The 9,475-nt window shown below is 45.7% G+C and overlaps 1 pseudogene; it reads right to left on the bottom strand.

Moving 5' to 3' along the window:
- Positions 1-253: 253 nt before the first annotated feature.
- Positions 254-660, bottom strand: LOC103302195 (transmembrane protein 203-like; annotated as a pseudogene).
- Between the last annotated feature and the right edge of the window lie 8,815 nt (positions 661-9,475).

The raw sequence follows: 9,475 nt of genomic DNA, 5'->3' as shown, positions 1-9,475 counted from the left end.
CATGAAATAACAGGAAATAGTAGATTTTAGGTTTCAAGGCTGCTCTTTTTATCCCTGCAAAGGGAATAGTTTCAGAGGTGACTGGTATAGAGAAAACTGAGCACTCTGCAGGGTACAAGTTGAAGTTGCTTTCAGACCCAGACTTCTCCTCCTGTGAGGTGGGAGACTGGGTCCTCACACTTCCGAGGTGGTCCTCAGCTTTGGATCCAGCATTCTAGTTGTGGAGAGCTCCCCTTCTGGCCCTTCTGTGAGGCTAGTTGACCCAGCAAGCATGGATCATGAGCAGCTGCAGGAGAATGAAGATGGGAGACTTGATCAGGCAGAACCAGAGCTCCTGAGTCTGCTCCACCAGCTTCTGGCACAACATCTTGAACACAAACTTGCGGCTGAGAACTGTGAGGATCCAGAAGAGTTGGAGCATGGCCAGCCGCTTCTCTGCATCCTGGAAGAGACGCACCGACACGATGGTGGTGAAGTAGGTGCTGAACCCTTCAGCAGCAAGAAAAGCATGAACACATTCCACCAGGAGAGGCCAGGGACCAGGCCGTCCACACGCAGCACCAGCAGCACGGACAACATCGGCAGGTCCAGCAGGTGCACAAAGATCTCGAAGGTGGTGAATCCCAGCCACTGCACCAGCTCCTGGAGTGAGAAGATCATCGCACAGGAGGAGTGCAGCACAGGCCCAACCAAACATTTCACCATCCTCTTTCTGGGGCCTCACCAGCGCCTGCCACAGCCAACGAGCAAAGGAGAAGCAATGAGCCACTCCACCTGCCATGATCCTCCGCCCAGCAGGCGGAAGATCCCCCAACCCCAGCCAGGGACCCAGCACAGGCAGCCAGTGGACTCCCAGCTGGGTGGGTGACCATGCCCCTCCAGACGCAGCCCCAGAGCATCCAGTAGTATTTTTTTTTTATAATCCTTTGTATTTCCGTGACATCAGTGTTACTTCACCTCTTTAATTTCTGATTTTGTTTATTTGGGTCCTCTCTCTTTGCTTCTTGGTGAGCCTGGCTAGAGGTTCATAAATCTTGTTTATCCTTTCAAAGAACCAGCTCTTGGTTCTATTGATCTTTTGTATTATTTTCTTAGTCTCTATGTCATTTATTTCCACTCTGATCTTTATTATTAATTCCTTCCTTCTTCTTGTTCTGGGCTTTTCTTGTTGCTCTCTTTCTAATTCTTTACATTGTAGGGTTACATAACTTATTACCAGTTTTTCTTTTTTTCTGAGGTAGGCCTGTAATGCTATGAACTTCCCTCTCATGATTGCTTTCACTATGTCCCATAGATTTGTATTGTAGTGTTTTCATTGTTATTTGTATAAAGGGTGTTTTTTATTGCTTCTTTGATCATTTTTGTAACCCAGCCATCTACATTAATAAAAGAGAAACATGCAAATTGACAGTCCCTCCGCTATGCCCACCAGCCAATCAGGAGCAAGTATGCAAATTAACCCAACAAAGATGGCAGTGACCATGGAGCTGGAGCAAGCAGGAGGCTTTGGTTGTCCCCGGCGATGGAGGAAGCCAAGCTTCCCGCCCGCCCTGGCCTCTGCTCAAGGAGTGGCTGTGGGCCTATGTCACTGGGGGGGTGTGGCCAGCCTGAAAATGGCCCTCAGTCCCTTACCCAGGCTGACCACACCCCCATGGGGTGAGGGTCCCTGCTGGGGGGCTTGGCCAGCCTGCAAACAGCCATCAGTCCTTCACCCAGGCTGGCCAGGCACCCCAGCGGGGACCCCCACCCTGAATGGGGTTTTTGCCAGCTTGAAAACAGCCCTCAGCCCCTCACCCAGGATGGCAACACCCCCCAGCGTGGACCCTCACCCCATGGGGGCATGGCAGGCCTGAAAACCACCATAAGCCCCTCTCCCAGGCCGCCCCATGCCCCAAGGGAACCCCCACCCTGATCCGGGACACCCTTAGGGCAAACCAGCCGGCCCTCACCTGTGCACCAGGCCTCTATCTATACTAATAAAAGGGTAATATGCTAATTAGATTGGGAGACCTTCTGGACATTCTTCTGGACAAAGCCATGGTGGCAGGGCCAAGGTAGAGGCAGTTAGAGGCCAAGAGGGGAGGGCAGTTGTGGGTGATCAGGCCAGGATGGGATGGCAGTTGTGGGTGATCAGGCCGGTGGGGGGGGAGGCAGTTGGGGGTGAGCAGGCTGGCATGCAGAGTGGTTAGGGGCAATCAGGCAGGCAGGTGAGTGGTTAGGAGCCAGCATTCCCGGATTGCGAGAGGGATGTCCGACTGTCGGTTTAGGCCCGATCCCTGTAAACCGGCAGTTGGACATCCTTTGAGGGGTCCCAGATTGGAGAGGGTGCAGGCCGGGCTAAGGGACACCCCTCCCTCTGTGCATGAAAATTGTGCACTGGGCCACTAGTTGTTTAATAGGATGTTATTTAGTCTCCAAGTGTGTGATTGTGTTTTGTTTTTTTTTTTGTAGTTGATTTCTAGTTTTATCACATTGTTATCTGAGAAGATGCTTGATATGAGATCAATCTTCTTGAATTTGTAGAGACTTAGCCTGTGTCCTAATATGTGGTCTACCTTTGCAAATATCCCATGTTTACTTTAGAGAAATATTTATTCCATGGCTTTTGGATGAAATGTTCTGAATATATCTATTAGTTCCATTTGATCTAGGGAGTCATTTAGGATTGCTGTTTCTTTGCTGCCTTTTGTCTAGAAGACTTATCCAGTGATTTCAATTGGATATAAATACCCCTACTCTGATTGTATTGATATCGATCGCTCTCTTGATATCTTCCAGAAGTGTTTTAATGTATTTGATAAGTAATTGTTTGTTGTCATTTTTGTTCTTACTGTTTTTGTTTCTTCTTGCCTTTCTGTTTCTTCTTTTTACAGCAGCCCCTTTAGCATTTCTTGCTTTGCTGGCTTGGTAGTAACAAACTCTCTTAGCCCGCTTGTGTCTGTGAAGCTCCTGATTCCACCTTCAATTTTGAATGAGAGCCTTGCTGGGTATAGTATTCTTGGATTCAGTCCCTTGCTTTGCATAACTTTGTAAATTTCCTTCCATTCCCTTCTGGCCTGGAGTGTTTCTGTTGAGTAATCAGTTGATATTTTAATAGGAGATCCCTTGTAGGTAACTTTCTGTCTCTCCCTGGCAGCCTTTAAGATTCTTACTTTGTCTTTGGTGTTTGCCAATTTAATTATGATGTGTCTTGGTGTCTGTCTTTTGGGGTTCATCTTGTTTGGGACTCTATGTGCTTCTTGGACTTGCATAGTTTTTTTTCTTGCCAATATCAGGGAAGTTTTCTGTCATTATTTCTTCAAACAGGTTTTCTATTGCTTGCTTCTCTTCCTTTCCTTCTGGTACCCCTTTTATGCGAATGTTGTTTCATTTTGTGTTGTCTCAATGCTCCCTTAGGCTCTCCTATTGCTTTTTAAATCTTCTTTCCAGTTGCTGCTGTGTTTGTGTGTTTTTTCCTACCTTGTCTTCTAATTCGCCGATGCATCCTCAGCCTCTACTAGTCTACTGTTTAAGCCTTCCAGTGTGTTCTTTATTGCAGCTATGTCATTCTTCATCTCCTCTTGGTTCCTTTTCATGTTGGTGACATTCTCATTCAGCTCCTTATATTTCTCATTGAGTTGTGTGTATTTGTCATTGAGTTGTGTGTATTTGTCATCCAACCATTTGATCATCCTTCTAAACAGTACTCTGAATTCTTTCTCTGGTATGTTGCTAGCCTCAATTTCATTTAACTCCCTTTCTGGTGATTCCTCTTTTTCTTTCCTTTGGGGATTGCTTTTTTGTCTTTTCATGTTTTGCTGTAATGTGTGTTTTTTTTTTAAGTTTTTTTTAAAATATATTTTATTGATTTTTCACAGAGAGGAAGGGAGAGGGATAGACAGCTAGAAACATCGATGGGAAAGAGACATCGACCAGCTGCCTCCTGCACACCCCCCACCGGGGATGTTCCCGCAACCAATGTACATGCCCTTGACCGGAATCAAACCTAGGATTTTCCAGTCTGCAGACCGACGCTCTGTCCACTGAGCCAAACTGGTTTTGGCCTTGCTGTAATGTTTTAATTGTAGATCTGATTGCTTTGCTACCCAGGTTCTTTTGGGGATTATGCTACTGGTGTGATCTCTCAGGTCTCCTGGGCTTGGTAATCTAGTGTGGCTCCCTACTTGAGCTATTTTGGTTCTCTTGATGTAGGCCTGTGAGCTGGAAAGGTGCAACTGCGATGTCCAGAAGTCAGCAGCTGTGGAAGGGGGTGTCCCAATTTTTGCTGTCTTGTGCCCTTGATTGAAATCACGTGTACCCAGCAGGGACTCACAGTGGCACCCAATAACCGTCTTTTGGGGTGATGCAGCTCAGGAAGCTTGCGCTGTGGAAAGGCGTGACTGTGGTGTCCAGAGTTCTGTAGTTGTGGTGTGGGCAGACTCAGCTTTTGCTGCTGCACCTGTGGTGGATAGGTGCATGCTCCTAGTAGCAGCTCACAGGGGCACCCATGGTGCATTTCCCAGCAAGGGGCTCTGAAGCACTCTGAAGGGCCCTGACACTGAAACTGCGCAATTGAGAGCAGGTATCCAGGATGAGTGAACTCAGAATTTTTACTGTCAGGGGGAGTGTGTCCCTGTTTGTCCAAGATCACACCCAGCGAGGACTCACAGCAGCTCCCATGAGCGCTCTGTGGATAGAAGTGATCAGGGTGTCTGCCCATCATAAATGCGTGACTGTGGCAGTGTGTTTGCTGGCGCAGAACTCTGATGCACTCTGAGGGGCCCTGATGATGAAGTTACACAGCTGGGGTGTTGTGGGCAGTTATTCAGGAAGAGGGAATTCAGAATTTCTACTGTGGGGCAGCGTGCCCTTGTCTTTTTCAGAATCACACCTAGCAGGGGCTCACAACAGCTCCCCAGAGCACCCTGTGGATAGATGGGCTCAGGGGGCCTTCTCCTTGAAAATGTGCAACTGTGGTGGTGTGTTTGCCGGCGCAGAGCTCTGAAGCACTCTGAGGGTCCCTGGTGCTGAAGTTATGCAGCTGGGGTATCTGCGGGAAGGTATACAGGATGAGTGAATTCAGAATTTATACTGCTGGGGTTGTGCGTCCCTGTTTGTCCAAGATCACACCCAGCAAGGACTCACAGCAGCTCCCAAGAGCACCTTGTTGATAGATGGGCTCAGGATGCCTGCCCATTGGAAATGCATGACTCTGGAGAGCTCTGATGCACTCTGAGGGACCCTCGTGCTTAAGTTATGCAACTGTGGTGTCTGTGGGCAGTTATTCAGGAAGAGGGAATTCAGAATTTATACTGTGGGGCAGCACACCCTTGTTTGTACAGAATCACACCCAGCAGGGGCTCCCAGTGGCTCCCAGGCACTGCCTATAGAATTGTGTGCCCTGGATGCCTGCAAGCTGGAAACGCAAGAATGAGGTGTCCTGGTGTCCAGAGTTCTGCCACTGGGGAGGGGGGAAGTTGTACTTACTGCTGCAGGAGCAGTGCCCTTTTGGAGGTGGAGGTCCCAGGGTCCACAGGTCTGCGGGTGGGGCAGCAGGATTTTGGCTGTAGTGGTTGCTGGGTTGCTGGGTTGCGGGCAGTGTCAAAGGCCTGTCTGGGTGGTGGTGCTGATAAGTTCCTAGAAAAGGCCACTCTCCCTTCAAGATGGCATGGGCTCTGTGCCCAAGTCCCACAGTCCAGGGAGTGCCCACAGTGGTGGTAGTCTCTCCTTGTCCAAGAGAGCAAAAAAAATGATTCATTTCATTTGATATTTTAGTTTTCTTCTTGGGGTTGGCTGCATTATCCAACTGGCTCTCATCTTTTGGAGACAACATAGCTATAGCAACCATCATCTCATATTATCACAGGAAAAGCAGAAAACAAGAGCCACTCTGCCAACAGGGTCCCAAAATCTGAGATTCACTTTTATTGTATAAACTTTTATTATACACACACTCAGAAGCAATTATCATAGCCTGGTAAATTGATATATTGATTGTCTCATCCAATATTTATAGCAATTATCTCATGGAAACATTTAATGTATTATGCCATGTTTAGCCAATGCACCCACAATTATTTTTCTTAGACCTAGACTTAGATATCAATATGTCAATGTTGTTACTGAGCTTTGTAAAAATGTATGAATACCTTCCTAAATAATCTCTTCTCTCCAAAATAATCATGGTGAATATTAACAGAAATTTATTGACAACTACTTTATTTACCCCTCTTTCTCACCTTTGAGCCTCAAGTCACAAGAATCTTAATGAGGCATTCTAACGTTAAGTGATATAATCTAAGAATTTGATGCTTCATCAAAGCAGATGGTATATGATATCTAGCATTATTTAATACTTTTAAATCTGTTATATTTTGTAATATTGAATATATTTAGAACCTTATTGTTGACATGTACCCTATAACTAGATAAATATAAAACAATCCAAACATATAACAGTTATTTGTTTTTTAACTTCCTGAGAGAAACGAAATGGTGATGTCAGAGAAATTAAAACAAGACATGCTTTGGGCCAGTATAAACATGATGATGCTCTGGTTCTTAAGTCATTTAAGGATCCCCAATATATATTATCAGCCCCAGATATAATATGTATTAAATGTTGAAAGACACCTGTGGAATAGAACTTGAAAGTCCCTATGAATTACATATTTCTCCAAAAATTTTGGTTACATTTTGAGAAAGAGAAGATGGAAATAAGAAAAAAGTAAAGTAAGTCACCCTAACTTATAAAAGAGAAACATGAAAATTGACTGCACCTTCGCTATACCCACAGCCAATCAGAGAGAACAAGATGGTGGTTAATTTGCATATGCAGGTGCTGAGCGGCCTGGGTCCAGGAAACATCCTCCGGACCTAGGCCACTCCTAGCCTGTAGGCCCGTGCTTAGGTCCTGAACAGCAGGGGTCCCAGAATGCCCCCTGGCCACTCAAAGCCTATGTGTGTAGGTGCCCCACCCCCAGCGGCTTGCAAAAGCTCCCGCACAAAGCAGTGGTTTGGGGTCATGCCCCCAGCCAGGCACCCAGGACCAGGGGCTGCTGCTGGCCTCTGGGGTGTGCCGAGACCCTGGCAGCCACTTCTGCATGCTGCCGAGGGTCCCTGCATGCCCCAAGCCTGAGGCCCATGGTCAGGCTGGCTGCTGGCCTCCCCCAGCCTCTTGCAAAGGCTCCTGCACCAAGCGGTGGTTTGGGGCCATGCCCCAGCCAGGTGCCCAGGACCGGGGGCTGGCTGCTGGCCTCTGGGGTGTGCCAAGACCCTGGCGGCCACTACTGCATGCTGCCCAGGGTCCCTGCAAGCCTCGAGCTTGGGGCCCATGGTGGGGCTGGTTGTTGGCCTTGGGGCGTTTGGAGATGGGGATGTTCCCATCCCACCCCAGAGGCTTTCCAAGCTCCAGCACCAAGTGGTGGTTTGTGTCCACGCCCCCAGCCTAGCGCCCTCCACAGGGGGATGGCTGCCGGCCTCTGGGGTGTGCGGACACCCCGGCAGCCACCACTGGGTGGCAGGGACACGCCCCTAGCCCAGTGGACACAACCCAGGGGCTGCATGAGCTGCAGAGGATACACCTTTTTAAAAAATTTTTTATTGATTTTTTTTTTACAGAGAAGAGGGGAGAGGGATAGACAGTCGGAAATATCAATGAGAGAGAAACATCCATTAGCTGCCTCCAGCACACTCCCCACTGGGGATGTGCCTCCAACCAAGGTACATGCCCTTAACAGGAATCAAACTTGGGACCCTTCAGTCTGCAGGCCCACAGTCTATCCACTGAGCCAAACGAGTTTGAATGTAAATACCTTTTCTGACAACTCATTGGCTAAGCTCCCTGTAGGCCACCACTTGCAGTGTTCTTGGTAATTTGGGTTATAAGAATCCAAGAAGGTGATCTAGGGTTTTTCCACCACACTCTTGAAGGAAAAAGTGAAGGTCCCTTGAGGGATCCCAAATTGGAGAGACTGCAGGCTGGGCTGAGGGACACCACCCCCCCCCCCCCGTCCCCCTCCCTGCCATGCACAAATTTCGTGCACCCAGCCTCTAGTATAAAATAAGGAAGAAAGTAATTAGTATCTTATGTCAAACAACCTGACACAAGGTGCTTATTATGCTAAGGTAGCAATTTAAAACTTTAGAGTGCATAAAATCACGTGAGAAACATATTCAAAATAGAGATTTTTTGAGCCCTACTTCCAGACATTCTGATACTATAAAATTTTAGTGGGACCTAAGACCTTACCTTTTTTTTTTAATGGGTATCTTGGGTGGTTCTGATGCTAATGGTCCCAGAATGATATTAAGAGAAAATTACTTTATGGCTAAATAAAAAACAGATATGTTTAACGAAATCAAAACAATAGGGAAAGTGGAAATATCAGTCCAATCTCTCATTCATGAGTAAATCCCACCAACTGATTAGTTCTGTTTCACAAATGCAAGCCTACATAAAACAGACAACAAAGATAAAGATCAGTTCTTGAAAGCATACAAACAGTAGATTTTAAGATAGTGATATCCTTGAGGAGTAGCATCATGGAGATATGCTGCATTTTTTAAGTAAGAACAGCTCAATCCAGAAGGTTACTTGGAGGTCAGATATAGATGTCTCTGGAACAGGCATCAGATCAGCACTATTCATTCTATATGTAAGCATTTTAGCAAACTTCCCTAACAAATTTTGAGTTCTGGTTGATTTCCAAAATTATTCCAGGGGGTGTTGGAATATCTCATCTGCAGAAACAGTGAATAGTAGGAAATTATGGTCTTCCATATCTACCCATACACCTCCAATTTCTGATTCATCAGCTTACATCATGTAATGTAACCAGAGAAGAGAGCAAAGTATAAGCAAACTACTATCCATGCAAATGTCTGTTTATTTTCAAATCTACTAGTAACCCAAGGAGTCTGCTGTGGCTTTATACTGTCTAGTAATTTTTCTAACCAGTTTATTCCCATAAAGTTGATTTCTGCTGGACTTGCAAAAATTTTCTGTATTGTACATTTTAACAAAGCCTAAAATCCATGGGTAATAACTGGAGATCTAAAAGATTTTTTTACCTCTGAAACTTATAAATCTGGCCTTATAAACATATCCAAAGACAGTTTTGACGATAATTTGAATGTCCAGAATAAATAACAAATGATAATATGTGTGCCATGACACATATTATACATATGTGTTTATGTGCGTGTGTATGTGTGGCGGCGAGGGGGGGGGTTGTATATGTAAGCAAAATTTCAAGTAAAAAATATTTTTATCTCTAATGGAAAACTCTAATATTTTTTCTTTTTAACCAATGTTTCTTTATTTTAGGAAGAGAGGGGGAAAAGACTAAAATCAATATAACATAGTGACTAAAAGCACAGATTATGAATTGAATTTGATTCTCAACTTTGCTATCACTTTTGAGATTTGGAGTAAATTTCTTAAATTTCTTAAATATCAATATGCCTACCTCTACCATGGACACAAAAATAACCT

The sequence above is a fragment of the Eptesicus fuscus genome, chromosome 8 (genome assembly GCF_027574615.1).
Source record: "Eptesicus fuscus isolate TK198812 chromosome 8, DD_ASM_mEF_20220401, whole genome shotgun sequence".
NCBI lineage: Eukaryota > Metazoa > Chordata > Mammalia > Chiroptera > Vespertilionidae > Eptesicus > Eptesicus fuscus.
Note: the sequence above shows the minus strand (reverse complement) of the source record. Positions and strands in the feature narration are given on the sequence as shown.